This window comes from Trichosurus vulpecula, chromosome 7, assembly GCF_011100635.1.
Source record: "Trichosurus vulpecula isolate mTriVul1 chromosome 7, mTriVul1.pri, whole genome shotgun sequence".
NCBI classification, from domain to species: domain Eukaryota; kingdom Metazoa; phylum Chordata; class Mammalia; order Diprotodontia; family Phalangeridae; genus Trichosurus; species Trichosurus vulpecula.
In genome coordinates this window covers 167,797,789-167,817,824 of record NC_050579.1, presented here as the reverse complement: position 1 = coordinate 167,817,824, position 20,036 = coordinate 167,797,789, and the positions used below count along the sequence as shown (strand labels likewise).

The following is a 20,036-nucleotide window of genomic DNA, read 5'->3' as shown; positions in this document are numbered from 1 at the left end:
CTGGTTCCAAGTTTAATAGTCTTTTTTCAAGGTTACATTAATTTTTTGTGTGTGTGAATGAGAGCATACCTAAGTGTGCACATGCTTCTGGGAATCAGAAAATGTGGGTTCAGATAACAGCTCTGTTACTTAATACATTTATGACTTTGGACATGGCACGTGATCACTCTGGGTATCATTTTCCTCACCTGTGAAAATAAGAAAGTTCAGTTAGATGATGAGTGAAGTCCTCTCTAGCTCTAAGTCCTATGAATGAATGAATGAATGCATCAATCAATCAATATGCATTTATTAAGTGATTACTAAGTGCCAGGTACTGTACTAGGTACTATTGATATAAAGGCAAAAATGAAATAGTCTATCCCCTCAAAGATCTATAAATATGCAATTTCTGTAAGTTTCCTAGTATTTAAATCATTCAAATAATTTATTTGGCAAATATTTTTTGAGCTTTCATTGTTCTAGAAGCCATGAGGGATACAAAAATAAATAAAACATAGTCCTACCTGTCTGGAAATGTTTAGTTTAGGAATGAGGAAAAGATAAGTACACCAATAACTATAGTATAATGTAGACTATTGTAAGTATCACAAGATAAATACAAAGTTCTTTGTGGTGCATTCATACATAAGACATGGAAAGAATTTTTAGTTTTTGGCTTTTGTGCTATGGTGAGATCAGCATACTCATTACATAGGGAAGTCCAGAAAATGTTATGTTATGTTATATTCACTCTTAAATCATATATGGCAGAGGTAGTAAAGGTGGAAATCTCTCCAAACAGTGCAATTGTTGGACAATATTTGTTTTCTTGATTCTCTCCTATTTTGAAGGTTAGGCCTAGTGGGATTGCATAAATACTTGAAAGAAATTCATGTTCTAATTTCTGACACTTTCTCTGCTTCCCTCTTCCCCTTTTTTCCCAGTCTTCTTTGCCTTCTCACATAGATATAACCTTAGAGAGCTGAATATATATTGCTTTTAAAATATGGGAAGATACAACTCAGCAGCTGGGAAGATTTTTTATGAAGTTGAAAATTTAGTGCATGTATATGCTTTGCTCTTCTTTGGATGGAGAAAAGGCAAAATGATTGAGTATTTTTCTCTGTAAGAGAGAGAAACATTTTTCTCTTCATCAGTAAAATAACTGGTAAATGTCTAACAGCTGTAACAGATAATATAGTGGTAAGAATGACAGTAATAAAGTTTTGCTCCAATATACACTTTATGTATCTCTGCTTTTCTTAAAGGTATAATTCAATCCAACGAATACTTATTAAGTGCCTACTATGTGGAAAATAATGTACATTATTATTTTTATTATTCTTCAATATTTTCAAGTTTCCAGTGCTACAGAGTATCATTTCATACCAGGTATTGACAAGGAGCTGTTCTGATTTGAAAATAACATTATAGGATCATAGATCTAGAGCTAGAAGGAACCTCAGACACAACTTAGTCATCTCATCTCATTTTACAGATGAGAAAACTGTGGCCCTGTTGAGAGTGGGGAGATGATGGTAAATTGATAAGCTGGAAAGAGTTCAGAAGAGATCAGCCAGTATCTGTGTCATATGTTGATTGATTGGAAGAACTAGGCATTAGTCTGGAGAAAACTCAGAGGAGATGTGATAACCATCTCTAAATATTTAAAGAGTTGTCAAATGGAGGAGGAACTAGACTTGTCCCATTTCACTCTAGAGGAAAAAATTAGCATCAATTGTTGGAAATCATAGTGACACATTTAGCCTTAAGGTGAGGAACAAGTCTTTAACCATTTAACTATTCCAAAAAGTAGAATGGGTTACCTAAAGAAATGATAGGTTTACCTTCCTTGGAGTCTTTAAGCAAAGTTTGGAAACCACTTATCATATATATTATATTGGGGATTTCTTTCACATATATGTTGGACAGATGGCTGCTGAGATCCTTTTCAGCTATCAATCTGCTATTTTGTCAAATTAATTGACCAAGGTCACACAAGTAGCAAATGTCAGAGGCAGAACTTGAACACAGGTCTGATGAGTCTAGAAGCAACATGCTTTCCACTGTACCCCAATGTCTCAATCTTATTATCCAATTATGTTATATGAAATCACTCAATTGCACTTAAATCAACAGAAAAAAAATTAGAAAACTTCTTACATTATTAAGATAAATATATTCTGTATTGTGAATTTTACTGTGGTCACATATTCAATTTTCATTGAGGTTCTTTTCATATGTGTTTTTCACATGTGAAAAGGAATAATGAAACTAGTTAAGTTTAAGCCTGAGCCAGTTGATGTAGACTGTAGTAACTGTTTTTTTTAATTTGAGGATTTCTTTTTTTGTTTGCTTTATACTTGAAAACAAACCATGCACACACACACACACACACACACACACACACACACACACACATCCATATAGAGAGACAAAGGTAAGCCCTGGATAATTATGGTGATTTTCCTTTTCATGGAAGGGTAGGAAGAACAGTCCTTATTTGTTGGATAAACTCTTATGCAAAGAACATCCATAGAAGACATTGAATCCTCATTAAATGTGGTTGCAGTTGATTGCCCTGTGCTTTTAATAGGCAGCCAAGAAATACTGGGTAAAATCATCTATAGATTCAGAAGATTAGACCAGTGATTGCCCAGAAGTCAATAGAAACTACTAAAACTGAATCTTTATCATCTAATGGGAGCATTTTTTAATGCTTACAAATCCCACAAATGCATAATGTCCTCATGAATTCGTTAGAGCTGAGCTTTGATAATCAACTTGTAATGTAGATATGCTGACAAACAGGGAATCAATCAAGTGTGACAGCACAGAGCATAAACATTCATAATTGTTTGTTTAGACAGCAACAGAATCAAAGGCTGTTACATTGATGGCTAAAGTATCTGGAAATAAAGAGAGGAATTGTTATTGATGGAGTTTAAAACACACATAGAAGGTACCATATTGCCAAATATGCTACACTAATGATTGCATGTTTGAACAATGAACAGAAAGAGATGCATAATTATGCAAGTGCTTATTTGATGTCCCACACCTGGTTCCTACTCTTTAGTACTGTCTGCCTTCACCATAAATTAACAGTGGGAAAAAATGGGAGTTCATGAAGTAAATGTGTTTTTGAAATGTAAATTGTAGACTCTTGTTTCATTTTATTTAAAGTTTCAGGAGGAAAAAGTTCACTCAGAAAGATAAGAGAGTAAATTATATTTGAGAGCTTTAAAATTTATTATAATTTTGGTAACTAGAATTCTGAAGCTCCTTGGATAGTAACTGCACAGCGGAATCAAATGGAAGTATTGTAGGTGTATCATTTTTCTTCTTGAGAAAATGTCTTCCCACTTATGTTATTAATAGCCAACTGTGCATTGCTAGATTGTTCTCTTAAAGACTTTAAAGCAAAACAAAATTGTTGAAACTCCTTTAGTTACAATCTTAGGTTCCATCATTTAAATTCTGATTTCTTTCACAGATGAAATTTTGTCCTATAACAAATCAGCTGTAAGCATCATAGGTATTTGTGTTTTATGGGGGTGGGGAGGAGATGCATTCTTTTCCTTCAAAATTTTTTCTTGAGCTAATGATAAACATTTCATTCCAAATTACTTGATATTTAGTTTAATGACACAATGACATACAAAAGTAACTGAGTAGAAAAATTCAAGAAAAATCCATATCCATTTATATTTCAAATGTTGTGTGGAGACTTATCAATGTCTCTTGATTAACTATTTAAGTAGGGAAGAGAAATGTATAATCTATATAATCTAAGAATGATGAAACTTTTTAAATGTTATCTTTGGTATGGCTTCATTTTCTTTTCATATTTCAAATGAAAACATCCAATAATGAAAACAACATTGTGAAGACTTGACTGGGGGATGTGGGGAAAGGGGAACTTGATCATTTTTCCATCTTGCACCTTTCCCCAAAATTTTCTGTGGCCTAATTTTATTCTAGGGATAGATACTTTCACCTTTCAGTCATAATGCCTTGGGGTTTATCTAGCCTCTGTTTCACTTTTTTCCCTCTTATTTTCTGTCTGGCCAATGTACAGCTTTCCTGAGAGCAAAATGAAAATAATTTAATAAAGTCTAACAGGTAAATTTCTTGTATACATGTTGTAGTAGAAGACAAATTCCAATTCTTTTTGGATTGGAGGCAGAAAGAGCAAATTTAAACAACTATTATTAAATATATATCACATAAAGAACAATGTACTAAATTTTGAGTGACATATCAAAGATAATAATGATACACTTCATGCCCCAATGGATCTAATGTTTGTGCAGGGTGGATAGTTGCATGCAAATAATTGAAAGGTGAATTTATACTTAGACTTTATAAAGTGTTTATATATTTTAATGCTTCAGAATTTCTTTTCTTCCATTGCTGTGGATCTAGCAATGCAGACTATAATCCCTTTCCACCACCTTACACCATGACATGCCTTAGGAGATGTCCTTTTATTCCAATTGAGAAATGTATTTAAACAGATCAAATAAAACAGGTGTCTTCTTGTCTTTGCACTTAGATGAACATGTTAGTCCTCTTGGTAGTAAAGCGTGGTTTATGCTGGTGACACAGAACTCTGTGGGGCAGAAAGAAACTTGATTATGAAGTCCTGAAATTGCTTGACAATGGGCCAGGGGCACTTGCTGGCAGGAATTTCTTCCACTTTCTTGATCTGGATGGAGTGGACCCAGGCACAATAATGGGTTCCCGTATCTTGGTAGCAATGAGTGATAGCACCAGCACTGATCAGGTCCTTGTACTCCCTGAACATGTTGTGGGTCCCACTCTTGGAATTGTAGCATAGCCAGATGCCAAAGTTTTTCTCCCTAAGAGGGGACTTTTCAAAGACCTGTACACAGTATACAATTTATCCAGAAGACTTCTTCATCTTTTTCAGCTGGAAAATGAAGTACCAGAATTGGGATTTTGCTACAGCATGATTAGGAGCAAAGATCAGCACGTGATAAAAAGGCAGCACTGGATTCTTGGGAGTAGACAGGCAGCGTCCAGTTACCTTACTCAGGGTGCCTGAGGCCTTCATGGTGCTACCAACTCACTCCCTACCATCCCACAAATGAGGGAGATGTTTTAAAGAGTATTGTGATGGGAGGAAATGTTCAGTTTATAGTGATGAACTTCTCCCTACTCAAAAAGGTCGGTTCCTAGGTTTGTACTAGAAACCTTTCCAATGTGATAGGACCTAGAAGAGCTCATGCTTTCAGTAGATTTCAGGAACTCTGAATCACCTTTGTGTCAGGAGGATGCATCAGAGTAGATCTTCTGTGTTTATAGGCTTGTTGGCCTATAGTAGATCTCATATAGTTATAGATTTATAGGCATAATGTACCCACATATGCATATGTTCAAATGTGTATTTCATCTTTATGTCATGTCTAAAGACTAAATCCAGGCTTACATCTGTAAGGCCATTTGTGGATTTTGCCAATTATAGCTTATATCCATTAATATTGGAGACAAACCTTGAGATTTCAGGTTCCCAGACTAGTAAAATAGACCAGGAACTTGTAACAACTGAATCATTCAGGAAAGAAACATATCTTTGTTCTCTGAATGATTTATGGCAGATTTGACTTCTGTACTTCAAAAGACCTGTAATTAAAGTTTCATGAATGCTCCCTCCAATGTAGATCACTACTCTTTGATTTCTTAGTATCTTACATATCAAATGAATTTCTGTGGCCCCCCCAAATATCATTACTTGATGACCAGACCTCAGGTGATAAACCTCTTTAGACTGGTCTGAGAGTGCAGACATGTAGTCTGTTGGTGATCCCATATTCAAAGCTTTCCTAGTTTGGTAGAACCTGGCAGATATTGAATTGCTGGCACAGCTTTTAAAAACCCCAAGTCACCTTAAGGCCAAAATGAGGTCTTTATTGTCCATCATACTTGTCTTTAAATTGGGAAATCCACAGACTGCAAGATTTAATACCAAGCAAACAGTGCTGAATCTGAAAGGAGAAGAAATTGAACTCCCAATTAATTGTCTTTTTTTTAACCATTTAGGTCCTTGTGTTGAGGTGCATATAGGATGAATATCATCAGTTGGTGGTGATACTGTTGCTAATGGAAGTGGGATGCATTAAAGAGCAGTTCTTTCTGACAACCATTTATTAGCTATCGGCAATTAAATATATTAAGAACCCTTGTTGTGCATACTCTTTCAACCACAGAACACTAAGGATGTATATGTTATAATTACAATTATCTGTTCTTCCATTGTCCTGCAGAGGAATGCACTGTAATTCTGGCAGCCAGGCTGCATAGTTGGCTTGCTTTCCTTGGACTGCAGATGTCTAATTGCAGGCAACCATTTCATTTCAAATGGCTCATTAAAGTAGAAGCCATTTAGAATCCGTAACATGGATCTGCATCCATGATTATGCATTTAATTAGAAAAGTGAGGTTTTTTTTCCCTTTGTGTGAAGGCTTTATAAAATATCCATTTCTTTATTCTGGCAGAGTTGAAATAGCATGCTTAATTCATCATGTGTGTGTATGTGTGTGTGACATACTGATGATAAAATCATAGGATTTATTTATTAATCTTGATAAATTAGATACTACCTCTCTAGGATTTGTTTGTTTGTTATGTGTTTTTTCTGTTTGGGTTGCATTTTACCTTAATAAATAAATTTATAAACTTATTGAATTATCATTTGCTGATTACTATGCCAAGTTAGTAAAGAATTTCTTTACCACTTAGTTCACTACTTCTGGAGGTTAGGTGGATAAAGTATATAATCTTTTCATATGCAAGAAATACTTCTGATGTGTTAGGGTGCCTTCATTCTGTTGCATGGGGGCAATATATGAAAGCAATCATTCAAAAATGAAATATATACAATTGATAGCCTCATTACTTCTGCCGGGGATTTTCTGATTCTGAAATCTACAAATACTATTCTAAGAGTAGAGACAATGTGTTTGTCATAATTCTATAAAGACAGTGAACGACTCAGTGTATGAACTGCAATTAGTTGTTCAACTATTGAGTGACGGATTTTGTAACTAATTGCAAATTATTTGTAAATGACCTTAGACTTTTTAGATCAACAGAATTCCATGAATGAAATGTCAAGATATTTGACACCAATAATAAAAGAAAAGCTAAGCAGTCTTTTGCCATGCTATTAAAAAAATCTATTGGGAATATAAAACACAATGTTATTAATTCTATTACCTAATTTAAAAAAGAAAAAAAAAACATTGAGGGCAGAAGGTAGAGTTGAAAATTTTGTTTTTATTGAAGACCTTGATTTGCATTAAAGGAAAAAAAAACAAGAAAGGGCCACATAGAAGTTAAAAGTAACTTAAGGTTTGTAATATTCATTATAAAGAGATAGACAGGTATTGATTGAGAGGGGAAAAAAAGGAAGGGGGGAAGAGGAAGTGAAAAAGAGAGTTGCTCAATAGATCTCCAACTATTAATAGTCTATTTTGATATTTATTTGGGTGGCAGATTTTTTTAAAAAAAGTTTGTTATCATTACTTTGAGGTCTTCATTATCTGGTTAACCACTGTTTTGCAAATCTTCAGCTACTCTTACTGCAGATTTGCTGCTCTGAATGAAATAAGATGGAGGAGGAGTGAACGGAGGGAAATAAAAGTAGTCCATTTTGTCCTGAGCACAAAAGAGTGGTGTTTAATTTTTTTTTGTGTCATGGACTGCTTCGATAGTTTGGTAAAGCCTTAATGACCCCTGCTTAGAATACTGTATTTAAATGTATAAAAAAAATTACATGGGATTACAAAGTATGCCAATGATATTGAAAAACAATTATCTAAATATATAAAAATATCTTACCCCAGGGTAAGAACTCTGCTATAGAATAATATAGGGGGGAGCAGTATGAGATAAATCTGGAACGATAGTCAGAAAGCACTTAGAGCAGTGAAGTACACATGGAAGGATAGGCACTTACTATTGTTAAGTTAAATCGAATTGAAGTTAGTGCCAGATTTTAAAGGGCCTTGAGTGGTAGGCTGTTGACGGCAACAGAGACTTTGGCAGGAGGAAATAAGTTTAATTCTCTTTGAAAAGTAACTGTGATTATGGCAATATTGTGTTATAGGCTATGTCAAATCTAACTGAGGGCTAGATTAGACCTTGTTACAAATGGATAATTTAAATCCCAGTGCTTTTGTCAAAAGGACATTTATTTCACTTCTGTTACTGAAACAGACAAGAGGCAAACTAGGGAAGAATTACAAAGCAAAATTCAAGACAACATTGTATAAACTGTACACAGAAGTGCTAAGAGACAAGGAGCAAGAACAATTTTATAAAATGGATCTGTTTGTGGTTAAGCACTATTATTCAGTAATCCACTCTGGAAGATATTTTCCACATATTTTGTTAGTAACTTTGACAGTAAGTGGCTGTCAAACCTCCATTAGCATAAAGAACAAAACAGTTAAGAGTAGTTTCTAGTGATTGTTGCAGAGAACAGGAGCCTGTAGAATCAAAAATTATACTGATTTCTTCCATCTCTCCACAACGTAAAAGTGAACTATTCATCCGGAGTATTTAAAAATAAATTTCTACAAAAACTTCTGATTTTTACCACATAGAATAATTGGCTAAATTACTCTTTCTGATTTCTCCGATGCTACCATATTTCCAACTTGTACCATTTCCAAATTCCCTTTCCACAGCAAGTCTCAGTTAAGTGTTCATTAGAACTGTTGTTGCTCAGTTATTTCTCAGTAGTGCCTGACTCATGACCCCATTTGGTATTTTCCTTACAAAGATACTGGAGTAGTTGGCCATTTCCTTCTCCAGTGGATTAAGACAAACAGAGGCTAATTGATTTCCAGGGTCACTCAGCTAGTGAGTGTCTGAGGCTGGATTTGAACTCAGGTCTTTGCAGCTCCAGGCCCAGTACTCTATGCAAGGAACCACCTAGCTGCCATAATCACTTATGCCTCTATAATATCTCTAGTTTCTGTCCACTTCTCTCTGTTCACTCAACTACCCCCTAATTACAGCATTTATCTTTTTTTTTCCTTTCACTGTTACAGTAGCCTTCTTATTGATATTCTTTACTGAAGTATCTACACTCTTCTATGATCCATCATCTATGCAGCTACCAAAAGGTTATGTCCATGTCACTTCGATGTTCACATAGCTTTAGTAGCTCCTACTTCCTCTTGGAAATAAAATGCAAACTCCCATTTATTTGTCAGTTAAAGTCAATCTGACTCCAGCTTCCCTTTTCAGTCTTATTGTATGTTCACATGTTCTACAGTATATATCAAAGGTCATTTATTGAGCACTCTCTATGTGCCAAGCCTTATGCTAAATACTAGAGATGGAAAAGTGAGAGAATCCCTGGTTTCAATAAGGTCATACTCTACGTAGAACACACAGACACACAGACACACAGATACACACAGATACACACACACACACACACACGACATAGAAGAGAGTTCAACTGCAAAATGGCTAGAAAAGGCTAAATGGCAATATCCAGGGGGTCAGATTTCAGGGACCAGGGGTCTGAAAGGTGTGCAGCAGAGCAGATAATAAGGGCCTGGTGCTCACCAATCTTGCTATAAAGAAGTATTATAGTTAGTGACTTCCATTCCATATATACAACATTCTATCTTCTATCTCCAAACCTTTGCAAGTTTTTCTCCTCTACCTAGAATGCACTACTTTCTTATGGCTACCTCTTAAAATGCTTATCTTCTTTCACCTTCAAACTTGACCACTTTCTACTTAAGGTCCATCTAGTTCTGTATGTCTCAGTTGTTACTCCCACCCCTCCATCTCCTGGCAAATGCTTGGTATATATTTTAAAATTTACTTTTCTGTGTGTATGTTGTTTCATCCTGTCAGAGAATGTAGCTCCTTGAAGGCAGGAGATGTTTTATTTTTGTGATTGGATACTGGAAGTATTTACATTAAATGTAAATTAATTGCATTTTGTAATGTAATTTTAAATGTTCACAAAAATCTTTACAAAATTACATTTTGTAAATGTCAATTAAAATAAAATTACATTTAAAATTTACATGCCATATTAAATAGCATCTTTCTATTTTATTTTCTTTACATAGTCAAGCTATTTTGTCATTTCCTTCTTATAGCTATCAGATACTTTCAAGGGTCTACTTATATCTCTGTGATATTTATCTTTCCTTCTCCACCTTTCAATTCTCTCATTCAACTACTATTTACATATTATTATGCTGGATTTCTCCCAAGGCAGAGTATTAAATTTTGAGGAAACATAGCCAATATGCATATTCTGTGAACATCTCTGTATTTCTTATCTCTTTACTGAAAGATACTTTTTTAAGAACATAAAGCATTTTGAAAAAGATAAAAAATATTGCCTAGCCTTTGCAATATTCTTGAAGCTTAAATATTTAGAAATATCACCTATATATTTATCCTTCAGGATGATTTAATCTTTTTTTTTATCAACTCTTTTTCTCCTCACCCTTCTGTCTAGAGCATAAACCCTTTAAGATTTGGGTTCGGGGAAAACCAATCCCATGATAGAACATCAAGGTTTAAAAAAAGCAATTTTGTTGTTATGAATGCATATTTGTGTGATCTGCCTTTAAAATAAATGTATAACATTATTATTAAATAAAGAGAACAAATGAGACATATGTGTGTATGGTGTCCACTTGGAAAAGGGAAGAGAGAAAACAAGGGAAAGGGGCAAAGAAGGGAAATTAGGAGGGAGTGAAAATAAACAGAAAGGAAAAAATGAAAAGATAGGGTGGAGGGTAGAAGGGAGGTAGAGAGAGAGAGGGGTGTAGTGATAATGCACTTTGTAACAAATCTGAAGAAAAATGAGACACCAATTATACATTTACCTATTTGTCATTGGTTCCTTTGAAATGTCTTTATTCTCTGAAACTAACTTTTCTAAAAATGATTTTAATTGATTTCAAATTTAATAATATCAATCAAATCAATATTAATTGTGAATCTAATAGGATTTTTAATATATGTCAGATGAATTTATGGGTTTTGCACCTATAAACTATTTCTATGAAACGTTTATCCTTCAAAGAGAATTAATTGTTAAGAATCTCAAATGTGAAAATAGCTAAGCAGATTTTTACCCTTCTTGATAATGTCTGTGTTTGGTTTTTGCAGTGTTCTCAAGCTAAATGTAAAAAAAATATATTTTGACTTCATCAAATAGAAACTATAACTGAAAGAAACAAAAAATATTATTTTCTAAATTTTTAAAATTAATCTTTTTTTCTACCAAAGCTCAAGGATCAAATGGACTTTAAAGCAAGTTGTTTATCTCAGTTTCTTCATCTGTAAAATGAGCTGGAGAAGGAAATGGCAAACCACTCCAGTATCTTTACCAAGAAAATCCGAAATGGGATCACGAAGAATCAGATATAACTGAAAACAATTGACCAAGTATCCCAAGGAGGTTAAGGAGTTTCTTTCCTCTGCCATCAGCTTAAGATCCCACTAACCATATTTCTCATATTGTAGGGACACTGTGACTATTCACTCCATTTCCATTTAGCTATTTAACATCATACTTGCTTTTATAAAAGAATATTTCAAAAATAAACCAAAACATAACTTCAAAGATATGACAAGAACAAAAGTATAAATATTTCCCCCCAAGACTCCAACAGCACAATCCTGCCTTATAACACCTTGATTTCTGGGGAGGGGTTGAACATTAGGGTCACGTTTTGTTGCAGTTCATAGAAAGCATTAGTCCCCCAAAATTTAGGTCTGTAGGCCAACTAGCACCCAGGATCATTACTCCTCAGAGTTTTCCTGGTGGGTTGGTTGTTATGATTCTTGGACCTCATGATCCTGTAGTGGCAAGCAAAGTAGGACTTCTTGGAGTGCTTCTCTGCACTAAGGCAATCAAGTGTCTTTGAGTCTTGACTTTGTTTGAATCAAGAGCCTTTGATAGAATCAAGAGTCTTTGATGACCTGCTTAAGTCACAAGAAAGCCTAAGTCACATGACCTTGAGTCACTTGGTTGTGATGCTCTCTGACCCTGAAGAAGTGTATATATACTCTGAGGTTAGCATTTTGTTTGGGGGCTCACTCATTTGAAGAGCGTTCATGTGATCTGGCCAGATGAGACTCTGGGTAGCTGTTAGGGAGCCCTCCAGCTTTGAAAATTCAGATGTTGGTGCTTCTCTCTCTGTCTCTTGTAACTATGTATGTATTGCTATGGACAGACAGTTGGAAGCCCTGTCTGCTGATTTGTGTTATTTGCTCCATTTATATAATTTCTGCTTGTAAGTTCTGTTTGTGTTTTCTCTGAAGTTCAGGGTGCTGACTTTTCCCCCTGAACTAAGTGAATGGTATATGTATGTTTAATTAAAGTGAGATTGTAAACCCTTTTAAGTTGCTTTCCTTCAGAAAAGCAGATCAAAAAACTTGTGCTAGCAGCCTTCTGGTGTGCTGGTGTTGGTCTTACACCTCCATAGCAGCTGCTAGTAACATTGGTGTTACAGATACCCAGGGTTTACTCTCTTCATCCATACTTAAAATTAGGAGCTGGAGAAAAATCTATTAATCTTCAGCTGAAATAAAAAAAAGTGAAGGTGTAGCAATCATGAATTCAGATAAAGCAAAAACATAAATAGACCTAATTGAAAGAAATATAAATAGGGTGATTGGAGTGATACATACTTATATTCATTCCTACATGATAAATATCTTCCACTATTTTAGAGCTTTTTGTTCCATAGTTCAAAGGTTATGAGTCTTTAACATGATAACATATAAATATATATATATATATTTTCACATTACTTATTTAATTTTTAAAAATTATTTATTTTTTTAGTTTCCAACATTCACTTTTATAAGATTTTGAGTTCTACATTTTGCCCCCTGCCTCTCCTCCCTCTTCCCCAAGATGACATGCAATCTGATATAGGCTATACGTATATAATCATATTAAACATATTTCCACATTAGTCATGTTATAAAGAAGAATCAGAACCAAAGGGAAAAACCAAGAAAAAAAAAAGGAAAGAAAATAGTATGCCTCAATCTACCTTTAGACTCCACAGTCCTTTCTCTGGATGTGGATAGCATTTTCCATCTTTAGTCTTTTGGGATTGTCTTAGATGATTGCATTGCTGAGAAGAACTAAGTCTGTCAAAGTTGGCCATTGCAGTGTTGCTGTTACTGTGTAAAATGTTCTGGTTCTGCTCACTTCACTCAGCATCCGTTCATGTAAGTCTTTCCATGTTTTTTCTGAAATCATCATTTTTTATGGAACAGTAGTATTTCATTACATTCATATACCACAACTTGTTCAGCCATTCCCCAGTTGATGGGCATCCCCTCAGTTTCCAATTCTTTGCTACTATGAAAAGAGCTGCTATAAATGTTTTTGTACATGTCGATCCTTTTTCATTTTTATGATCTCTTTGGGATAAAGGCCTAGTGGTGTTATTGATGGATCAAAGGGTATACACAGTTTTATACCCCTTTGGGCATAGTTCCAAATTGCTCTCCAGAATGGTTGGATCAGTTCACAACTGCACCAACCATGCAATTATAGTGTTCCAATTTTCCCACATCTCCAACATTTATCATTTTCCTGTTTTGTCAGCAACATATATTTTAAAATAATATTGTATTTTTCCTAATTACATGTTAAAACAATTTTTTTACGTATTTTTAAAGTTTTGAGTTCCAAATTCTATTCCTCCTTCTTTTCCTCACTGCCCCCACCAGACAGTAAGCAATTCAATATAGGTTATACATATGCAATCATGCACATGTCCATATTAGTCATTTTGTATAAGACTCGAACAGAAAATGAAAGAGAAAGGAAGGAAGGAAGGAGATGAAAAACGGTAGGCTTCAGTCTGTATTCAGACAATATCAGTTCTTTCTCTGGAAGCACATAGCATGTTTCATCATGAGTCCTTTGGGATTGTCTTGGGTCATTGTATTGCTGAAAACTAGCTAAATCATTCACAGATCTTCATTGCACAACATTGCTTTTACTGTATACAATATTCTCTTGGTTCTGCTCACTTTACTTTTCATCAATTCGTATAAGTCTTTCTAGGTTTTCTGAAATTATCCTGGTATTGTTGGATCAAAGGGTATGTATGGTTTTATATACCTTTGGTAATAGTTCCAAATTGTTCTCTAGAATGGTTGGATAAGTTCACAACTCCACCAACAATGCATTAGTGTCCCAGTTTTCCCACATCCCCTCCGATATCCATCATTTTCCTTTTTTGTCATATTAGGCAATCTGATAGGCATGATGAGATGGTTCCTCAGAGTTGTTTTAATTTGCATTTCTCTAATCAATAGTGATTGAGAGCACTTTTTAAATGACTATAGATATCTTTGATTTCTTTGAAAACTGCCTGTTCATATCCTTTGACAATTTGTGAATGGGGAATGACTTATATTATTATAAATTTGACTCAGTTCTCTACATACTTCAGAAATGAGGCCTTTATCAGAGATACTTATTGCAAAATTTTGCCCCAGTTTTCTGCTTTCCTTATAATTTTGGTTGCATAGATTTTGTTTAAGCAAAACCTTTTTTAATTTTATATAATCAAAATGATCTATTTTAAGTTTTGTAATGCTCTCTGTAGCTTGTTTGTTTCAAAATTCTTCCCTTCTCCATAGATTTGACAGATAAACTATTCCTTTCTCTCCTAATTTGCATACAGTATCACCCTTTAAATATAAATTATGTACCCATTTTGACCTTATCTTGGTTTATGGTATAAGATATTGGTCTTTACCTAACTTCTACTATATGGTTTTTCCAGTTTTCCCAGCAATTTTAGTCAAATAACAAGTTTTTTCCCCAAAACTTGGATCTTTGGGTTTATCATATACTAGATTACTATGGTCATTTACTATAATGTATTGGGTACATTATGTACATCTATTCTACTGATCCATCACTCTATTTCTTAACCAGTACCAGATTGTTTTGAATATTACCACTTTATAATAGAGTTTGAGATCTGGTATGGCTAGACCACCTTCCTTAGCATTTTTTAAAAAATTGACTTCCTTGATAACCTTAACCTTTTGTTTTTTTCCAGATGAATTTTGTTATTATTTTTTTCTAGCTTTATAAAATAGTTTTTAGTAGTTTGATTGCTATAGCACTAAAAAAATAGATTAATTTAGGTAGAATTGTCATTTTTTTATATTGGCTGGGATTTGCTGTGAACAATTCCTATTTTTCTGGTTGTTTAGATCTGACTTTATTTGTGTGGAAATGTTTTGTAATTGTTTTCACATAGTTCCTGGGTTTGCCTTGTCATGTAGACTCCCAAGTATTGTATATTGTATATTGTCCACAATTATTTTAAATGGAATTTCTCTATCTCTCATTGTTGGACTTTGCTGATAATATGTAGACATGCTGATGATTTATGTGGATTTATTTTATATCTTGCAACTTTGCTAAAGTTGTTAATTATTTCCACTACTTTTTTAGTTGATTCTTTAGGAACATCTAAGTATACTATCATAATATCTCATAGCAGAATATATTAAAATTTTGTTCTTATTTTTTATGAGTCAATGTTATGCACAGGTGATTTTAGGTGATAATTTTATCTGTTAAACTGCTTTGATTCCAATATAGTTTCTATGTTGAATTCTCAATATTATGATGAGAAATGTATTCATGGTATAAGAATGTTTCATATGTTAGTTTATAAAGAATATCATGCCTCTGGTCTGTTATTCTGTTCTGTTACTTATGTCTTTCTAGATATTCAATACATGCTAATTTTTTTTCAACCTATAGTCATAAATAGTTTCAGCTGTTTCCTTTCAAGGTCATTCCAGTTGCTTTTCAGTCATGTCTGACTCTTTGTGACCCCATTTGAAGTTTTCTTGACAAAGGTACTGGAGTGGTTTGCCATTTCCTTCTCCAGGTAATTTTTATAGATGTAGAAACTGAGAATTTGTGACTTGTCCAGGGTTATACAGCTATTAAGTGTCTGAGGCTGGATTTGAACTCAGGTCTTCCTGACTTTAAGCCTGGGACTCTATCAATTGTGCCACCAGCTTCCTCTAGGTTTACATCAGTCAATAACCCTGGGAAGAAAAGAAGGGAGGAGGGACAGGGATGATGATGAAATTGTTGGTTCAAAGGATTAGGCAGTTTAATCATGTCTCTTGAATAATTCCACCAATTGTCTATCAATGTATCTATCTTTCCATAGCCCTCCCCGCATTGACTGTTCTCATCTTTCATCATTTTTGCCCATTTTCGTGGAGTGACTTGAAATCTCATAGTTTTTATAATTTGTATTTCTCTTATTATTGGTGATTTAGGTTGTTTCACTTTAACTTTTTTCACTTTATCTTGTTTCAAATCTTTTAAAAGTTATATCTTTTACCACTTACATGTTATTGAATGGCTCTTGATATTATATATTTGCGCCAATATCCTTTCTATGAATTCTGACAAAACTATTTATACATCTATCTGGGACATCTTTGATGAAACTATTAGTATGAAGGAACTGTTATACTTTCTCAAGATGTTTTATGCCAAAGAAAATTTCTTTGTAGTCACTGAACTAACTGAGAGGGGTAAAGAATATAAACTTCTGCTGTGCTTTATGTTTTACTTATTTTTATTTTTAAAGAACTAATTGCTGAAATTCAACAAAAATGTAACTCTAAAGGTTCTCTTGAAATAAGGAGTCTCCCATGCACTATCTCCTCTGAAGGATACCTGATCTCTTTCATGGTAACAACCAAATTCCAAATTAACTTTCCAGCCTTATTATACATTGCTCCCTTTCCTAAACTCTGTAGTACAGCCAAGCTTTTCTTCTTTCCATTTCTCATATGACATTATATCACACAACTCTGTTAGTTTGCAGTAATTCTTCCTCATGCTTTAATTGTGATCCTTCCTTAACTCTGCCTCCTAAAATTCCAGTTTTTGGTCAAAATTTAGATCAAGCAACCCTTTCTACATGAAGGCTTTCCTGATCTCCACCCCACCCCCAAGTTGCCAGTGTTCTACTCTCAAAAATTACCTTGTATTTGTTTGGCAAAGATTTTTAATATATTTACACATAAGACAGGTAAATGTCATCTCCCCCAATATAGTCTTGAGGGCAAGGACTCTTTCATTTCTGAATTTTTATCTCTAGTTTCTTAAGGAAGCATGGAGTAATTGACAACTGGTGTTAGAGCTGGGAATATTTAGGTTTAAGTCCAATTTCTGATAAGGGCTTCTAGGTGCTGCTAAGCCTGGAGTCAGGAAGACTCATCTTGAATTCTAATGTGGTCTGAGACACCTACTAGCTGTATAATGTGTGACCCAGGGCAAGGTATTTAATCCTGTTTGTCCAAATGGGATCATGAAGAGTCAGACATGTCTGAAAAGGGACTACCACTACCAGAAACAACCTACCTCTAATTTATATTGACCCTGTGACCCTAGGTAAGTCATTTAACTTTTCAGTTCCCCAGGAAACTCTCAGACTATAAGTTTCAGTGAAGGTGATGGCCTGCTTTGGTAAAGGGAGTTCCTCTTTGGGAGCTCCTTTCATTGATGAAGTCACAGGTCCAGTTCCTATCCTCTATCTCAAGTGTATAACACATAGTGCCTCTTACCTAGTAGGTACCTTTAACTCATAGGTGACTGTTACCTAACAAGCCTATTATATAATAAATGCCTAATCAATACTTTTTAAGTGACAGCCCTTCAAAAGAGACTGTTGCTATCTGTAATATCAATTAAGGTGGGAATTTCTTCCTGTTTTAAAATGATTAACTAAGTGTGTTTGATTGAGTCTTACTAGATGCTAAGCCCCAGGCCCAGATCCATATCTATTAGGTGCTAAGCCTGTGTGGGTGTGAAGCCCTCAGGGTCCTAAGGGGAGTTGCTAAGACCAGAACCAATAGTAGGAGCTTAAGTTCTGGTTGCTCAGATGACGTTTGATGATGGCTAAAGAGTGTATAAAAATGGAAGACAGAGCTATTTGCTTAGGGCTCTCAGTCTTGGGGTGTGCTGATGTGGAGACTCTGGGCATCTGTAGTTAAGAGCCCTCCAGCTTGCAAACCCAGATGTTCGGACTTTGTTAAATTCTGGTAACTCTGAATTGAGATTTGAATCAGACAAGGTCTGTCTGTTGATGTTTATAATTTGTTTATATTTGCTCTGAAGTTCAGGGTGCTGGCTTTTCCCCCTGAGCTAAGTGCATGATATTTGTAGGTTGGATTAAAGTAAGATTGTTAACTCCTTAAAGTTGCTTTCCTTAGTAAAGCAGATTAAAAAAAAAAAACATGGGCTTGCAGCGTTCTGTGAGCTGGTTGTTGTTGGTTTTACACCCCCTGAAGCAGCTGCTAGCCGAATTGTTACAACACTATCCAGCCTAGAAAGTGCATGAATATGATGTACGGTCCATTGAAGTAGTCTAGTTATATATGAATAGGCATTTTATACCAACAATAGACTGGGCACAGAATTAAATGGAAGAGATCTGAGATTAGGCTGAGGAATTTTTGGTAAACTAGTGATTTCAGTGATCTCAAGCTGTTCCTTGACAAGAAAGCCTATCTTTCCAAGAACCCAGTGATACTTTATGGCTATAAATTATGGAACCGGATCATCTCAGATGAATCAAAATTACAGATAGCTCAAAAGGCAATGGGAAGATGTCTGAAAGTTGCAGAATATTACCAAATATGACTCACTGACAAGAAGTCAAACAGAAGACGTAGTTACCATTGTATGTGAGGTCGCTAGGTAGCATAGTGCAGTGGTGTCAAACTCAAGTAGAAATGAGGGCCAGGGAAGTATACATAAGGATGTGCATGGGGAGATTGACTTATTTTTAAAATGTAATGCTATCTATTTTATTTTATTTGTTAAATATTTCCCAATTACATTTTAATCTCCCTACTTAGGAATATTGTGACTGTAGGCAGCTCACTGTTGTGCGTGTTTGATACCTCTGTTGTAGTTGATAGAGTATCTAACCTGGAGTCAGAAAGACCTGAGTTTCAAATTCAGCCTCAGACATTGACTCGCTTTTTTAACCCAGGGCAAATCATTTCGCCTTTGTTCCCCTCAGTTTCCTCATATGCAAATGAGGATAATAATAGTACTTCACAGAGTTATTGTGAGTTCAAAGTTTGATATTTGTAAAGTGTTTTGTAAAACTTAAATGCGATATTATTGCTAGCTATGATTATATTTGATGAGGAAGACAGGTAGTTCATTCACATTGTGGGATGGCATATAATCATTCTGATACTGTAGCTACTCTATGGATGATTTGCAGAAAGGAAAAGATGAGAATTGCACAGAATAAGATATTGTGGAAAGTTGTTATTTTCATTGTTTTATGAGGCCTGGGGCCACATCTTCTGCCTGGATTTAGTAATAAGCAAAGTCTGATGAAGAGATTGCATCCTCTATAAATAGATCATGCCCACTATTCCTGATTCAAGAAATGGAGCAAAATATGCAGACAATAATTTTCCAATTTATATTGCAGTAATTTATGCACAGATTCTTCTGTGAACTGTATTGTAAGCTCTCCAAGGAAAGAGTAATTTTTGTTTTTGTCTTTATTTCTCCAACATCTAGCACAGTGCCGTACACATTGTAGGGACTTATAAATGTTTGTTGAACTAGTTTGAGATCGGATGATTCAAGTAGAAATGGAGAAAACATGTTGTTTAGTCAAGAAGTGACAGAAATATATGCTGTGCCAAACTTATCTGCATGCTATCTGCAAACTTCACATATTTCATGGCCCATCAGGAAAGGTTTTCCTTAACAACAGTGACATTTCTTTCTCACTGTATGATCTATAAAGACTTCCTTGTCAAGGACAGAAGTTTACACAGCAGGCAGGCACAAGGAGTCCTAGCTCCTTTTTTTCCCATAGATGTTTATCATTCGTTGAAAGACTTGCTATGAAATTGCCAATTAAGACAAGAGTCTAATATATTATTTACAAGATTAAATTATTTCTGGTTCTTGACTACT

General features: G+C 34.8%; 1 protein-coding gene and 1 pseudogene across 1 annotated transcript in view; one reads left to right on the top strand and one right to left on the bottom strand.

The window, feature by feature from the left end:
* The window catches only part of GRIK2 (glutamate ionotropic receptor kainate type subunit 2), a 533,321-nt gene that overhangs the window by 117,939 nt on the left and 395,346 nt on the right, over positions 1-20,036 (top strand). The window lies entirely within an intron of this gene.
* LOC118856418 lies at positions 4,537-5,062 on the bottom strand (annotated as a pseudogene).